Genomic DNA, 17,809 nt, shown 5'->3' with positions numbered 1-17,809 from the left:
CTTATTACCTGATTTTATACTCTCATTACATGATTTTCAGGCGCATGTATTTTTTTTTTTTTTTTGACCACTTGGCCACACAGAGGTGGGCGATAGGGATGCTGGTTGAGATTGTACAGGCAGGACCCATTACATAATTTGCAGGGCTCAGTACAACATGAAAATCCAGGCCCCTTTGTCCAAAAATTAAGATTTTCAAGACGGCAACAATGGAGCATAGAACCCTCCTAAGCACGGAGCCCCATGTGGTCCCTCAGATGGCACGTGCAGGGAGCAGCCCTGTCCGAGCTGCACACGGTCTGCAGTAGTGTATGCAGCAGCGCTGGCACGACCCCCACTCTGGGAGGTTGCTATACACAGTGAAGGAGGGCCTAGGCAACTCCACCCCATTGTTAATGTAAACGTGGCTGTGACTATCCAAGCTGTGAACAGAGATCCGTAACTTTGCTCCCTGGCACACATAACCAGCCACTGTTGGCCAGAAAGTTCTTCCAAGTCAGTTGAGCAACCAGAAAGGCTTGAGAACTAGCTCATTTTTTGGAGGGCACCTCAAAAAGGGCTGGCTATGACTCATGGCATTCAAACACTTGTAAATGCATAATACACTGTGCCTCTCCAGACAGTCTCCCACTACTTTCCACGGCATAGTGCTCCATCTTTGCCTTAAAATTTTCCAGAAGATTCCAAAACTTTTTTTTATCAATCTATATGAGTAGCTAATAATTTCATTCACCAAAACACCAGTGCAGCTTTCTTCCTTTCTCTAAAATCTAAACCAGTTTTGCTGTGGTTTATGTAAACTCTAGGGGAGGAAGAACAATTTTCCTTCTACCTTTTTGAGTTCTTGGCTGAGATGCCCTATAATAAAAGACAGATTAACAAGAGAAAAACGAACAGAAGTTTATAAACATGTATACCTCCTGTGTACATGGGAGATACCCAGGAAAACTGAGTAACTCCCCAAGATGGTAAAAGCCACCACCTTAAATACCATCTTCAGCTAAAGACAAAAGAAAGAAAGAAGAGGGCAGGCCAGTTAGGGAGAGGTGAGCAGGAAAAGCACAGTAAACAAAGGTAAGGTTGGTTATGAAGATTTAAGTCTAACATTCTCCATTGATAAGATTCTCTTGTGATTTAGAGCCACCCTTCTCTTCCTGGTAAAGAGAGGTGCACCCTTACAGATGGAGGTTTCGTTTATAAATATAAATTTCCCATACAAAGGAATAACTATTCTACCTTCAAAGTTCCTCCTATGTCTGCTGTTTCTCAAAAATAACCAGCTCAAAATAATCCTTATGCCAGAGAGTCATATTTTAAGGTGGCATATTCCGCTCCCCTTCAGAACAGTAGGCAGTTACTAACATCCAGTAGATGTTGGTAAGAATGGCTGATTACCAACATTTATATCTCTGTCTACATTTCAAAAAAAAATTTACTACAATTTTACATTTTCTTCTCCCAAAATTTCATTTTCCAAATCTTTCCTTGTGTTCAATGTTTCCTTCTAAGGAGACCACCTACAAGTGTTGTTTCATCCATCAAATGATTAAGTTAAATACTGGAGACATTGTTCCATGAAGGAACCACCTCCCTGCTCAGCCCTACTTCACACTCCTTTCCCTAACTCGGTCTTAATATAACTGTCCCTATGTGGTAAGCTGAATTATGGTCCCCAAAGGTGTCCACATTCTAATCCCTGGAATCTTTGAATGTTACCTTACACGGCAAAAGGAAGTGTGCAGATGGGATGAAGCTAAGAATCTTGAAATGGGACGTTATCCTGGATTTTCCAGGTTGGCCCTAAATGTAATCACAAGGATTCTTTTAAAAGGGAGGTTAGAGGGTCACAGGAGGAAGTGGAGATGTGATGACAGAGCACGAGGAAAGGTGTTGAGGAAGAGGTCATGCATCGAGGAATGTAGGTGGCCTCCAGAAGCTGGAAATGATGAGAAGGCTGATTCTCTCCTGGAGTCTCCAGCAGGCACCAGCCTTCCTGACACCTTGACTTTAGCCCAGCAAGACTGATCTTGGACTTCTGGCCTCCAGAACTGTACGAGAACACATTTGTGTTGCCTTACGACACTAAGTTTGTGGTAATTTGTTACAGCAACAATAGGAAACTAGCATATCCTCTTTGACTATCTGTTATCCTTCTAGAAAATCTTCACTTCATTACCTATCTTCTATCATCTCCTTCTTTCATCAAACTTATGAACAACTTACTTCTATAGGGAAAAGAAATTCTCACATACCACTGATATTAATGTAAATAATTTTTATTGTAATGTTTTTAAAATATGAAAAACATTAAACTAAATATGAACTCCTTGTGTTTATAGCTCTTAGAAAACTCTACAACCAAAAGAAACTTATAGTAAATAAAAACAAAACTACAACACCAATACAATATTTCAAAAATCATTAATGTGATGGATGATGTTTACTGAGAGCAGATCACCAGCATTGAGGTTAACGGAAGAAAGATGTCCACATGCTTTTTGGTTTCACTTATTGTTGACTGGATACTTTTGCCTTTCAGTAAGATGGATCATCATCGAAGCTTTCACTGTTACCTATGTTGTTATTTTTCCTTTCTAGCGCCGACCTTAAATGTAACCCTGATCCGTTTCATTGACGGGCCTGACAATGTAGTAATACATCCAGAAACAAAATACGGGACTCCTTTACAATGTCATTTTTAAAAATTCATAATTTCACATTTAATACTATAATTTCTGCTAATAAATTATTGCAAAGAGATGTATACACATTCAGGATCAGAGCAGCATCAAGGAATACTTTAAAGTGTTGGTTCTTTCATGTTGAGCAGCCACATGTCATGTGTTATTTAACTCATATTTTTTCATATTTGGTATTTGAATCATATTTCATATTTGAATCACTTTTTCATCCAGTGTCCTAGCACATTTTTTTGGCTTACGTTTAGCACAAATATGATGGTAAACAGAAAAGCAAATGCAGGCCTAAAATTTCTGGGCGGTACCCTGTTAAAAGATAATGATGCGGGTCACTCAGCATATTCTTCGATTCATTTTTCTTTACCTTGCCATCAAATAAAGAGAAGTGAAAATATAAAGATGGTAAAGTTTCATAAAACTCATGAACCCTGGAGAATGTAATCATCATCCCCAGGGGCCAGAAAAGCCATTCTGGAAAATTTTAATTTAGCCTTTTCTCATTTCTCTATCTTTTTTTTTCCCTCTATTTCAGTTGCCGTAATTATTTTATTCCCATAAATTTCCTTTCCTTCCCTAAGGTGGCCCAATCTGTTTTACTTCCCTCTCTCTTGTCTAATAGCAAATCCCACAGATATTAATCTGCCACCTAGCAATCCTTCCCTCCGTGTTGCTGGTGGAGCCAGCACTCTGGATGAGCTGAGGAGTAGAATAGCCAAGGGCTACCCATGAGGTAACTACTAGAGACGCCAGTCCAATTTTCACTGTCGGCAAATGCACTGGTGATACTTCCTATTTTCACAGTGTTCCTTCCACTTCGGTTGCCTACAGGACATTTAAATGACTTACATCATATTATTACCTAATCATGTTGTTCTAAATATACTGACCCCTTGTCGGGGGACATCCGCTTTGAAATGTTTTCACAGTCATGACAGTGAACGTCGGCTGGTCCCTCCTCACCCGGTACGTCAGATAAAGTGCCTTCTGAGAGAATCAACGGCTGTGAAACAGCAGTCATCTGTGCATCAGACCTGGGACATTAGCCTCATTTCACTCTGTCTAGATAGATGGTGCTCTGTCTACCGAGCAAAACACCTGGACACTGGTTTGTGATCATTTTTACTCAACTAATAGGATGGCTAATGTAGTTGATTCAGGAAAGGATTTTGAAATTACCCAAATAGTACAAGCATATTGTTACTCATTTTAGAAACTGAATGAAACTACTCAAGGCTAAATACCACTCAGAAATAAAATAAAATTCAGCTCACTTCAGGTAGAGAAAACTCCAGGCTGAGTTAATACATTCTACTTTGAGGTAGACTGCATTATTATTCCCAATTCTTCACCTCTCCCTGTGTCCTCTCACTATATCTTGTGAGTGTGAAGTTCCTTCTACTGGGGTCAAAGTTTATTCCCCAACCCTTTAAAGTCAGGTTTGGCTATGGAATTTGTTTCGGCCAATAGAATGTGAGTGGAAGTCATAGTGGGCAAGTCCTGAGCCAAGACCTTAAGACACATTGCATGTTTCTGCTCACCCTTCTGAAAGCTTCTGAGTTCTGCCATGAGACACATATGCCCCAGCTAGCCTGGTTCTCCAGGAGGCTGAAAGACATGAGACCTGCCAACCCCTCTGAGCCCAGTTTAGATTGACTAAACCCCATCTATTATGGGCTGGATTGCGTCCCCCACAAATTTGTATGTTGAAGTCCTAACCCCTAGTACCCAAGAATGTGACAATATTTGGAGGTAGGACCTTTAAAGAAGTAAAGTCAAGTGAAGTTAGATGGGTGAGCCCTGATGCAATGTGACTGGTATCCTTGTAATCAGAGGAGATCAGGACGCATACACAGAGGGAAGACCATATGAAGACACAGCAAGAAGGCAGCCACCTGCCAGCCAAGGAGAGAGGACTCAGAAGAACCAAACCTGCTGATGCATTGATTTTGGACTTCTAGCTTCCAGAGTTGTGAGAAAATAAATTGCTATTGTTTAAGTCACCCAGTCTGTGGTATTATGTTATGGTAGCCCTAGCAAACGAATACACACAACCCAACTTATAGATGCATGAGTGAGAGTAAATGATTATTGTTTGGAGCCATTGAGTTTAGGAGTGGTGCATTACCCAGCATCACTGTGGCGAGCGCCAACCATTATATAGATTTCCAGTTTTCATCCACACTTTGGTGTCTTGTAGTCACAATGTAATGTTATGGCTGTATAATACAAAGCCAAAAGTTTCTGGAGAGGAGGAACCATCTTTCATTTGGCTTTGTGCCCTATATCCAGGGCAATACCTAGCATAGAGCAGGCACCCAACCGATGATGGTAGAATGAGTGAACAAATGAGAAACAAGAGAGGGTACAAATAAAAGAATGAATGTTGCCTCTAGCTAAAAAAAAAACCATCAAGGAAATATGAGACATGAACAGTGATCCAAGTTTGAAAATTTAAGGGCAACAATTGAAATACGTTTTAGAGCCTATGTGCAAAGAACGGAGAGAGGTTTTGTTTGTTTCTTTGTTTTGGGGATTTCTCCCCCACTCTGCCCATGAAATTGCTTGTTCAAATTTTGTTTCTCTTTAGTCCATTTTGTAAGTGCTATATCTTTGGAACAAAAGCTTATCTAAGAAGCAGTTAACCGTTTATCAGTCAGCAACAGGGGCTGCTGCAGGGGCAGCAGTCTGTGAATTGCAAGCGTTGACCTCCCTACGACCTGAGTCTGTAGCACGCATCATAAAGGGACTGAGGGTCGAAAGTGAGAGCTGCTATCCATCACCAAGGACTGCAAGATGTCAAGAGAATGTTTCTGTGAAAGAGGAAGAGAATTGATGACGGCGAATGTTCACTGAGGCAATGGCTGCTGTCTTTGAATGATCAAGACAGAGTCCCTCTAAGTTTAACAGTTTCATAATGGTTTCATAAAATTCACAGTATTCCTCTCAGATATGGTTTCATAGTCGTAATCAACTCATCATTATGTGCTATGGACGGAACATCTGTGTCCCCCCAAAATTCATGTGTTGGAGCCCTAACCCCCAATATGGTGGTATTTGGAGGTGACACCTTTGGGAGGTAATTAGGTTTAGATAAGGTCTTGAGAGTGGAGCCCCTAGATGGAATTAATACCCTTGTAAAAAGAGGCTGTGCCAAGAAGAATCCATGTGAGGACATAACCAGAAAAAGGATCCTCATCAAGAACCTGACAATGCTGGCACCCCGATCTCAGCCTTCCAGCCTCCAGACTGTGAGAAATAAATTGTTGTTGAAGCCAGTTAATACCCAGCCTGTTAATACTATTAATACACAGTCTACAGGATTCTATTACTAGCCCAAATTGACTAAGACATTTTGTGCCCTAATGATTGATGAGAACAAACTAACAGATAATACGATAATAGTTTACATTTGCACTGTATGATGGCCATTTGGCAGAGCAGAAAGTGCACAAATTTAAAACAGATCTGTGTATGAATCGCACCTCTACCACTTACGAGCTATGAGACTTCAAAAGTTATTTTGCCTCTCTGAACTGTAATTGCACTTCTTAAAATGAGTGTGGTAAACCTGTGTCCTAGCAGACTGCTATCTCGTATTGTGCCTGGCCTAGAAAGGACTTAATAAATCAAAGCTTTTACTATTGTCAGTGTTATCATTATTTGGCTTTGCTACACAAACAGAACTACTTAACTCAAAACATTTAAATGTCTATTTCCCTACCAGGCACAACATCTTCAAAGTTCACGACCATTACTCATTTGGTACATTTTTATTGGGAACACACACACACCTGCATTTCCTGTAGAAAACAAGCTGCCCTCACTAGGGATAGTCAACAATTCAGAAAGTCCACTCATAGAGGAAATTTCTTCCAAAAGTGGTGATAAAAACTTAAAAAGCTAATTTTAAAGAACGTGTCCAAAGGGATATTTTACAAGCATTGGGTAACTAAATTCATTTGAGATGAAAAATAAGTTATTAATTGATTTTAGCTAAATAGGTTAGTGTCATGTTTCTGAAACCCTTGTTCCCTGGTCACATTCTTATTCTGGCTATGTGACCATATTTTCACTGGTTTTGCAATGTTTTCATGTTTAAAACTAAAAGCTGTGATTAAGCTTAAATTTTTGCATTTTCTTTTTGGGAGAAAATACCAACATATCTTCCATTCCTGCCAAGGTTGTCTTGTAAGATGTTTATTATGGTGTGGACTCTAAAACTTGTGTTTAATATAAGCAAAAGCAATGGTTAGGTGTTTGAAAAGGGTATTGAAGATTTCATCAGACTATTCCTAGTCTTCAAATTTGCACTTAAAACTTTCTACGAAATGGAGGAGAGCAAAAATTCCTGCTAATCCTTTCAGTGTCAGGATGTTATCCTAAATTTATCATCTGAAAGATAAGTTGAATTCTTTTTATTTTCTACCCCCAAATTCAGGCGTAATACTTAGCAATTAGCAATATTTTGTACAATAATGCTTTGTTTTCTTATTTGTGTTTGTTTCTTAGAGGTGTTTATGGGCTTTTAATAGTTTTATGTTATTTAAAATTACAGAAGTAATATATGTTCATTGACTTCCCAAATCAGAAAATACAGGAATTTTTAAAGAAAGTAAAGATCACCCCAATCCACAACCCAGAGTTAACCAGAGGATAATATTTTGGTTTGTAGCCTTTTAGACTTTGTATGCATATATATTCATACACAGAAAACAAATGATTTTCACAAAAATAGAGTCATAATATACATGCTATTTTGAATGTATATATGCAAATATAGTATGTAATCATACTGTCCATGCTTTTTTTCCCTTAATAATTAATTGTAGGTATCTTTCCATGTCAATAAATGTAGATTGGTGTCGTTATTTTCAGTAGCTTTATAGTATTCACTATATGGACCAGAGATTGGCAACTAAGGCCTGCAGCCCAAATCTGGCCCACTGCCTGTTTTTGTATGGCTCAGAAGCTAAAGATGAATTTTACATTTTTAAGTGGTTATATTTTAAATATTATATTAGTGCCTACATTATCTTCTCAGTTTTGTCTCTTGACCCCAAAGTCTAAAAAATGTTTTTATGTGGCCCTTTAAGAAAACATGTTGACCCCTGGTAGAGATGTATCATAATTCACTTAGTTCATCCCAGATTGATGGATATGTTCAGCACTTCCAACATCTCTCTAATGTAAGCACCATTGTAGTGACCAACCTGTGGGGATACTTCTGAACACTGGCCCAAGTTTTCCCTTAAGATAAATTCGTGATACTGGAATTGCTGGAGCAAAATAGCCTCTTTGTTAAAATTTTGATATATATATTGCCGAATTGTCCTCCAATCAGTTGGCCAATTTAAGATTTGTTGTGGACTGAATGTTTGTTTCCACCCCTAAATAGATATGTTGAAGCCCCACTTCCAATTTGATGGTATTAGTGGGGCCTTTTGAGGAGTGCTTAGGTTACGAGAGCATGGACCTGGCCTCATGGGATTGACGCCCTTATAAGAAGAGGAAGAGAGAGAGGGGAAGAGAGACAGAGAGAGAAGATCTGTCGTATGAAGACTCAGTGAGAAGGGGGCCATTTGCAAGCCAGGAAGAGAGTCCTTATCCAAATTGGCCGATACCTTGATCTTGGACTTCCCAGTCTCCAGAACTGTGAGAAAATATGTTTCTGTTGTTTAAGCCCCCCAGGTCATGGTGCTTTGTTATGGCAGCCCAAGCAGACTAAGACCAGCTCTCATCAACCTCTGCAACGTACGGCAGGGAGAGAATCCCCCTTTTCCCACCTCGAGACTACTGGGCGGGAGCAGATCTTTGCCATTGTGAGACGGGAAAAACAATTCCACGTTTTCTCCTTAATTTTCATCTTCTATTGCTCTTAATGTTGACTATCTTTTAATTAGGTAGAGTAACCATTAATTCTTTTAAGAAAAATCAGCTCCTTTCCTTTGTTCACTTATCTACTGTGGTGTGCAAAACCACTCAGTATACTTTAGGAGCATTATTTCATCTCCTTGGTCTTGTCTTACGAATAATCAGAGATCCTTACTTATAAACCCTCTTTTCCAAGATTTTAGTCTTTTTGCGATTCTCCTTTGAGCCCTTTCCAGCTATCCTCTCTCCACCCATAAGTTTGTAGACAGATGTTTTTAAAATAGCTTCCATCATGTTAATTATTCCCTCACAGGCAGTTCTTGGAACTAGAAGCACAGAACCAGATAGTGAGAGCAGGGTGAGGTTACGTCACTGTTTTTCCCACCTGAAACCAAGTCCAACAGCTTCAACTGCCCACTCCTCCCACTGTGAGAATGAAGTGAAATTCCTCTCATACATCAGACTTAGAAATTTTAGCCAAAAGCAAACTCAAGGGAGTTTAGTTGGTATCAGCTAATTTTTATCCTTGGAAATGAGGATGCTTCTTTTCAGAGTTTTCTGCAATGCCCCAAACTCTAAAGCTCTTACTCTCCCTAGTTAGTGAAGGATCATATATTCGCCAAATTTCAGAATCCATTTGAAAACGAATTCCCACATCAAACTACAGTATGTGAATATCTAGCCCACTCAGATGACAATGGTGCTTGTCTGATAGGAAATTCAGTAGCAATAACCATTCCCAGGTTCTATTAGGAACAGTCAGTTACACCCCTCAAATGTCATGTATTCGTAGGAATATTTCCACACTAAACATCTAATCCTGCAGAGAATGTAAGTAGCAACAATGTAAGTAGCAATGTAATATAAGCAAATTTCCAATTAAATGCACCTATAATATAGAACTGTTGAATCCTGGAACATCTTGGAAGAGAGCTTCTGGAATTCAAAAGAAGCTTCACTCCTTCTCACTTTCACAGAGAATTTTGTTTACCCACACCAGCAAAGCAAAACCTGAAAAATCAATAGCTAACTAATTAGTAGCCATTACCTATCTGCTGTGCTTGAAAGACCAACCAGAATTTAGACGAGAAACACCAGGACATTTCACACTGGCACTTTATTTTCAAATGAGGCCACAGTAAAGATGGAGCTATTTCAGAGCATTAAAGAAAGCTGCACCAGGTTATTTGTTTTTGTTTGGTTGGTTGATTGGTTTGTTCTGTTTTTATCCAGTATATAAGTCATTCATTTATTAAACCAGTCAACAGACATTTTTGAGTAACAAGATAAGGAATAAAAGCCTCTATCTGCCTGCATATAAGCCCCTGGAACATTTGTAATTGGCCCCTCCAGCTTCAGCAGCCACCTCCTCACATTTCCCCCTAGAAACTCTGTAGGAGAAGTATGATCTGTCTGAGAGGGAAAGATGACTTGGAAAATGCTTGAAAAGGTAGAAGGAGGAAATAAAAGAAAAGGCTGGAAAGCGAGAGCTCTCAGTTTCCCCATCAGTAAAATGAGAATATCAGTACCTATGTCTCAGATGTACCATGAGGACAAACTGAATTATTTTAAGTGGAATATGTAAAACAGTGGCATGTGGCAAGTACTCAATGAGTGTTAGCTATTCCTTTATGTATGTGTGTCAAATTTAGAGTCAGGTACTGTCCACAGTACTAGGAGATAGAAACACAAGAAGCCACCATCACTGATTCCAAGTTGCTTATAGTCCAGAGCAGGGAGACGTTCAAATAAATTACCTTTTTCAGCCCTGAGTGATAAAGGCTATGACAGGTTGCGCAAGCTTCCAGAGGAACACGCAGAAAGGTGCCTCATCCTGACAGACATGGAAGCAGAGGGCTGGGCTGAAGAAGGCCTCCATAAAGAAAACAACAACAGCTACCATTCCTGTGAACGCTACTGTGTCCCAGACTCCGTGCTAAAAGCTTTATATGCATTATCTTATTGGATCCCATCCAATTCAATTATGATCCCATTTTACTGATAAGGATGCTGAGCCTTTAAGAGATTACCCACATTACTCTAAGGGATCCACCGTATCATGTCAGGGGCAAAACCAAGATGAGAACGCAGGTCTATCTGGACCCAGTACCCACACATGCTACTTCCTTGTGCAGGTGACAGTGGGTGAGCAGAGTCCTAAGGAGATGCAGCTGTGGGTCCAAGTAAGAGAGGGGGGAGAGACCCATGGACAGACACAGCCGTGAGGAGTACAGGAGGCAGAAGAACTGGTATCTTACCCTGAGTCAATTCACTAATTAGCATTGAAGTTCAAAAATATTCCTAAAGATTTCTTTGAAATTTAAATAGGTAATCCCTCCACCTGTAAAATAATGATTTTGTGAGCGTGGTGTGGTGCCAGGAGTGCTGGCCAATGTGTCAGAGCAGAATTCTCATCCTGGCTCATTCCCTACTCCGCTCTGTGAACTGTAGCAATCAGATCTCTCTGAGCTTTGGATGCCCCATCTGGGAAATGAAGGGGCTGGACTGGATGATTCCTAGGATTCCTTTCAGCTCTAACATTCTTTGGCCTCTGTTTAATGGTCCTGTGTGGGTAGGATTTGTCTTCAATCAATTGCCCTTCTGAGGCTAGACAATTCTCTGAACCAGGTCTTTCTATTAAGACATCCAAGCACATCCACACTCCCAACTCCAGTTACTCTCTGAGCTATTTCATTGGCCATTGTTTCTTTTCTCACTTTGGTCTCTGGACTAGTTTCCAACTGTTCCCGAAACAAATTAACACAAACTCTGTCCTTAAAACCACATGCACTTGTCACCTCACAGTGCTGTCGTTCAGAAGTCTGAGATGGGTCTCACGGGGCTGAAGTCAAGGTGTCGACAGAGCAGCCTCCCTTTCTGGAGGCTCTTGAGAAGGATCCACTTCCTTGTCCTTTCTGGCTTCTAGAAGCTGCCTACCTGCCTTGCTTCCTGGGCCCTTCCTCCAACCTCAAAGCCATCCAACAGCAGGGCATTTCTTCCCATTGCCATCTCTCTGACTCTCTTCTGCCTTCTTCTTCCCCTTCTCAGGAGCCTGGCATCTATATTGAGCCCACCTGGCTAATCCAGCATAATCTCCTTCGTGTAAGGTCAGCTGATTAGCAAACTTCATTCCACCTGCAACCTTAATTTCTCTTTGCCATGTCACAGGTTCCAGCGACAGGGACAGATGCCTCTGGGGCTGTTATTCTGCCTAGTACAGTCCCCTTTATCCTCAGACAGAGTCTCTGTGTGACTTTCAGCCAGTAGTTTGGACAGCACAATGGTAACTGTGCACGGGGCAGCTGCCGGGGCTGCATTAGCTGTACATCTGAGGTAAGCAGCCCCTACCTCATCACCTGTCTGAGGTTCATGGCCTCCCTGTGGTGGGAGAACATGAAAGAGCCGCCAGGCTTTAAGAAGAAGATTGGGTATGGAAACTAAAAGAGCTGCGAGGAACAGACCGGTCCCAGATGCCCACACTCCTCGGTCTCCTTTTTCATCACACGCCAAACGGCCCCAGCACTTTGCTAGGGTCTCATTCCCACAATGGTTTGCTCTCAACTAGGAGTCATCACAGCCATTATCTGCCTATATATTATTGAAGCTTAAGCGGATATGTTAACAAAGAAATTCCCTAGAAAATTAAAAAACCCTTTAAGAACCACAAGAATGAGTCTAAAGTAGATCTTTTAGATGAGATACCCTACCTGTAGGGTTACAAGATAAAATGCCCACCTAAACTTGAATCTCAAATAAACAAGAAATCATTTTTTAGTATAAGTATGTCCCAAATACTGAATGGGATATACTTCAACTAAAAAAATTATTTTTTGCTTACCTGAAATTGATATTTAACTGGGTGTCTCCATTTTTATTAGCTAAATCTATATATTACAACCTCTTTAAATTATAGTATCTTGGCAGCTCCACATTCCTCCTCTCCAAAGGCCAGGCAGACTTCCAAGGTCCATTATTCCCTGTCTAATAGAGACCTATGTCATACAGATCCAAAAATGTAATAACAATTGTTACCAGGAGTGTTTAAAGCCCCTGGATGGCAACCATTTCTTATGCCTTGTTCCTCCATGTATGTATTCTAACCCTCCGGTCAGTCCTGCAAGGAGGAACTTCAGTCTTAGAGAGTAACTTACCCATGGTCACTCAGCTACTACAGTGCAGGCTGAGGATTCAAGCTGAGCTCTGCCTGCCACACACTAATGGCGCCTCTCACCTGGAGCCACAGCCTCGGCTCCTCCACAAGTTTCCTTGGTTCTGCCGTCCACACCTTTCCATTCCCTCCACCAGGGTTTCCTTTCTCTGGCATTAATAATGCCATTTTTGACTGTTGTCAAACTTGAAATAAATGTACACTTGGGCCCCAGACAGAAAAAGGTGAAGAGCACAATGGAACTGTAGGACTGAAGCAAATATCTTCTGCTGTCATATAGCACAGTAGTGTGGCTGTTTCTGCAACCGAAGAAACTCCCTAGGCTGTTTTAAAGGGACATTGTTTACTAGGCCATCTCTGACTGAGTTGGCAAGGTCAACTTTTATTTAATTTCATTCAATATTGGATCTGCTCCAAAGCCCACATTTGGTTATCTGAGCTAAAGGAGGGTATTGCGAAATGCAAGATAAGGCAAAAATTGAATTTCCCTTCGGAATCTGCTTCTGCCCTTACACCTTGCCCAGCACTGTGAGGTAGTGAGGCAGAGGCTTCCGTGCCAGAGTTCTGCCTGGCTGTGTCCTCTGAGCCCCTCCTGCTCACCTCTCTGTGAGTCAAAGCCCAGACTAAGGACAGCTAGTGCCTGCTGTGCTCTTTCCCCAAGACAGAGGGATGGGGTAAGCATTTGGTCTGCAGAAGGCTGCCTATCAGGACACAGCTGAAGACAACAGCTTCATCTTTCCGACTGTAGATCCAGGTCTACCGACAAGTCCAAGTGCCTCCAAGTCATCAGTGAGCTAAACCTCCTTGCTGATCATTGAATTATCAATAGAGACCATTTGTCCTTTCTTTTCTTCAACCTGCTAGGTGCTGGGAGTACAAAGATACTCTGTATATCACTTCTGCCCTCCAGGCACTCACAGTCTGGAAGGGAATTAGAACAAAACTACAATGTAATATGAATGGATAAAAAAATGATATATCCATACAATGAAATATTATTTGGCCTTAAAAAGAATGAAGTTCTGATATATGCTACAACATGGATGAACCTTAAAAACATTATGCTAAAGGAAATAAGCCAGACACAAAAGGGCAAATATCGTATGATTCCTCTTACATGAGGTAATTAGAATAGCCAAATTTATAAAGAGAGAAAGTGGGGGGTAGGGGGGAATGTGAAGTTATTGTTTAGTGCGTACAGAGTTTCAGTTTAGAATGATGACCAAGTTCTGGAAATGGACAGTGGTAATGATTGCACAACATTGTGAATGTGCCTAATGCCACTGAATTGTACACTTAACGCTTAAAAGGATAAATTTTGTTACGTATATTTTGCCACAAAAAATAAATATCTCAGCAAACTGAAAATTTTCTCTTACTCAAGAGACTTGTAAGAAAAGTTGAAGGCTGATCATTTCCTTTCCAAAAAAAAAAAAAAAACAATGTAATAAGTGCAAATCATTCTATAATTACAAAAAAAATCATCTGAATATATAAAACCAAGGTGGCTGCCTAATGCACTAGGAGGCCAGTATGATTTTGCTTTTCAACATTCAAAGTATAGGAAATGACATCTTGCTGTTACTTGGGAAATTAGATCGAATATGACTCATCTACGTACGAGCTGCTCCAGTGGGATGGAAATCCAGTCCCACTCATTTTATGAGGGGTGGGAGGAAGGAGCTTCCTGAGATCTTACCAGAGCCTCAGGGCATTAGTCATGTCCCCCAGAGAAATCTGTCAGATATCATAGCTCAGCTGTTTTTCCCTAGAATGGCATTCCTTTCTCACCCACCTTGGCCGTAGGGATTGTCACTGAGACACCATGTTCAATCCGCAGTAATCTACACAGTGACATCCAGCTTAAACTCTTGCCATCTGATCACTAATATTGTGGTGTCAGTGATCTATATGTTCTAAATTGTTCCATCTTAGATTTCATTGGCAAACAACATGCATAACAATAAACATGAAAGTGTAGCCTTCCTTGCCAGACATGAAATATAAGAAGAAAAACTCCATAAGGTTATTTCATGCCAGTTTGAGTTAGATTTTCACAACGTATTGAGCTTTAGTGAAGGAAATGCCTCTACATGAGTGTTCTCCTTTGACTGTATTCCTTTGCACATCACATGCAAGATATGGGCTTATGCTGTACATCAAAACACCGGGCTCAGGAGTCAATACATGTGAAAATGATATTTGCAAATGGTAAGGTAGAATTAGGATTCATTCCTTTAAAAATATTTTTGAGCATGTTATCATGAATAAGAAGTATAACTAAATCAAAATGCTGCTTTAAATACTACACAAATAAATACAAATTCTACTCAATACTGAATTCTTGAAAAGTGAGGTCAATGTTCCTAGGACATTTGGTAGTTGGACAAGACCAACCTTGGCTTCAGTGTTTTAAAAATGAAGAAAAGATTGTTGGAGATAAGAGCAGGGCCTCATGGCAAACGCTGCCTGCCTTTTCAGGAATCCACAATACTTGTGCCTCCCCCCTTTAGTTTTCATTGTATCAACTTGCCTAAAATCATTTTCTTATTTATAACATGTATTAAAATATTGTCCTCTTAGGCTTGATTTTATTAAATGTCAGAGAGGAGGATATAAAAATTGATTAATAAAACTGATTATAAAATGCTTTGCAAAATATCACAGATTTTTCCAAGTAATTAATTTGAAACATTTTACTGAATGCTAAATGGCATGGAAGAAGCTGCATTTTACTTATCAATGGATATATACCTTAATTTGAGTTTCACTGAGATCATTTTGTTTCCCACGTAAGATATGTATGTTCAGATCCCTGGAGTGACATCAGTCTCAAAATGATTTGACTATTTCTCAGGAGCAGGCATCATGCTCCAATTTCAATTCTGAAAGTACGCTTGCCATATACCCTAAAAAGGAGATTTATACCCCAATGTAAGTCATACTAATTCTTTGCTACTGATAACGCCAGTATTGTCAGTGTCAATGCATACTATTTGTTGGAGGCAAATCTTTGTTGCAGAAACAATCTCTGAGCCGCATTACTGAAAGAATATTGAGAAACTCACAAAATTACTGGAAGGCTGTAGAATGGTATTGTCCAATAGAATTTGCTGCAAGGATGGGACATGTTCTAGATATGAACTGTCCAATACACACATAGCTATTGAGCACTTGAAGTGTGGCTAGTGCACATTAAACAAAAATTAATTGTATTTAATTTAAATAGCCACATGTGGCTTGTGTCTACCATAGTGGACCATGTAGCTGCAAAACCAGGAATCAAGGTGGGTAGGTAGTACCACAACAGCTACGTCCCTCCCCCAAAACCAAAGCAATGAGGACTTATTTTCCTCACAATGTGATGCAGCACGGGACGTGAAATACAGCTGCTGCGATCTCTAGAAACTGATGTTGCTGCTGCTGAGACAAGCCGCCATATGGTAACCTCTGTGATCCCAATGTCTTTGTACAGGTTGGAGGCATCAGGTTGGTAGAGCCTGGACTAAGGGCCCACTTCCTTGCTCCCACAGAAGAAAGAAAGCAATATCTGCCGTGTTAAGCTTCTATAATAGAAGGCAGCTTAACAATCCACCAAGATTCATAAGGTGGGGAACTCCTCAAATGTAGAAATGGGATCCAGATGCTAGGCAGCCCAGTAAAAATGACAGAAATCCACCGCGTCACTCTTTCGGTTGTCTAAAATCATTGTATACTCTTCATCATTGGTAACATCTGTTGAGTGCTCATCACGTTTCAAGTCATTTTAAAAGCTTTCCAAGAATGAACTAATTTAATTCTCACAATAATCCTATGAGGTAATATAGTAGGCTGAATAATGGCCACCCAAAGATAATCAGTCCTAATCCATGGAAACAGAAAATGTTACCTTTTAAGGAAAAAGGGTCTTTGCAGATGTGATTAAATTAAGGATCTCGGCATGGGGAGATTATCGTGGATTATCCTAAATCCAATCACATGTGTCTTTATAACAGCCACGCAGAGGGAGACTCAACACACGCAGAAGAGGAGAGGGCAGAGATTGGAGTGATGCAGACCCCAGCCCAGGAACTTCAGCAGCCACCAAAGCTGGAAGAAGCTTCTAGAAAGGATTCTCCTCAAGAGCCTCTGGAGGGAGCATGGCCCTACCAGCACTGTGATTTCAGAGTTCAGCTCCCAAGAACTATGAGAGAATGTATTTCTGTTGTGTTAAGCCACTAAAATATGGTAATTTATTACAGTAGCCTCAGGAAACTAATACAGGTAGGTACTAATTTTATCCTCATTTTGCAAATGAGGGAACTAAAGCATGGAAAGGTGGTGCAACACAGTCAAGGTCACACAGCTGGTAAGTAGCAGAGCCAGGATTTGAACCCAGGTAGCTTGGTTTCCAAATCTGCAACAAGAATCTATTCCACTGAAGACAAATCACTGCCCTCTCCGTGATGGAAGAGGTACAATATAATCAACTGGCCACAAAGGTGCTGGTTTGCACTGCCCACCCCACCCCCCAGGATAGATCAGTGGCTCAGGGCTCGTCACTGCTATTAGCAAGGTGGACACTGGGCAATGGTGGCAGCCAAGTCAGCTTTGGTGAGGGGAAGCCCATGATGGTGGGCCTGTGTGCAAGACCCATCTCTACCATCAAGGACGTTTTCTCATGAGCCTCTCGAACAAGCCCTGGAGTTGCTAGGGAAAAAACCAGCCTGCTGTGCATAAAGTGGGTCCTTCATCCTTCCCAGTTCTTGGGATTCCACTCCGTATGAGCTTGCTAGGGCTGCCATAACAAAGTACCCCAGACTGGGTGCCTTAAGCAACAGACATTTATTGTCTCACTGTTCTGGAGGCCAGAAGTCTGAGATCAAGGTGTCAGCAGGGGTGGTTCCTTCTAAGACTGTCAGGAAGAATCTGTTCCATGCCTCTCCCCAGCTTCTGGTGGTTTCCTGGCAATCTTTGCATTCTTTGGCTTGTAGAAGCATCACCCCAATCTCTGCCTTCACCTGCACATGGCATTCTCCCTGTGTGTGAGTTTGTGTCCAAATCCCCAGTCATATGGGATTAGAGCCCACCC

This window comes from Equus caballus, chromosome 17 (assembly GCF_041296265.1).
Source record: "Equus caballus isolate H_3958 breed thoroughbred chromosome 17, TB-T2T, whole genome shotgun sequence".
Taxonomy (NCBI): domain Eukaryota; kingdom Metazoa; phylum Chordata; class Mammalia; order Perissodactyla; family Equidae; genus Equus; species Equus caballus.
Note: the sequence above shows the minus strand (reverse complement) of the source record.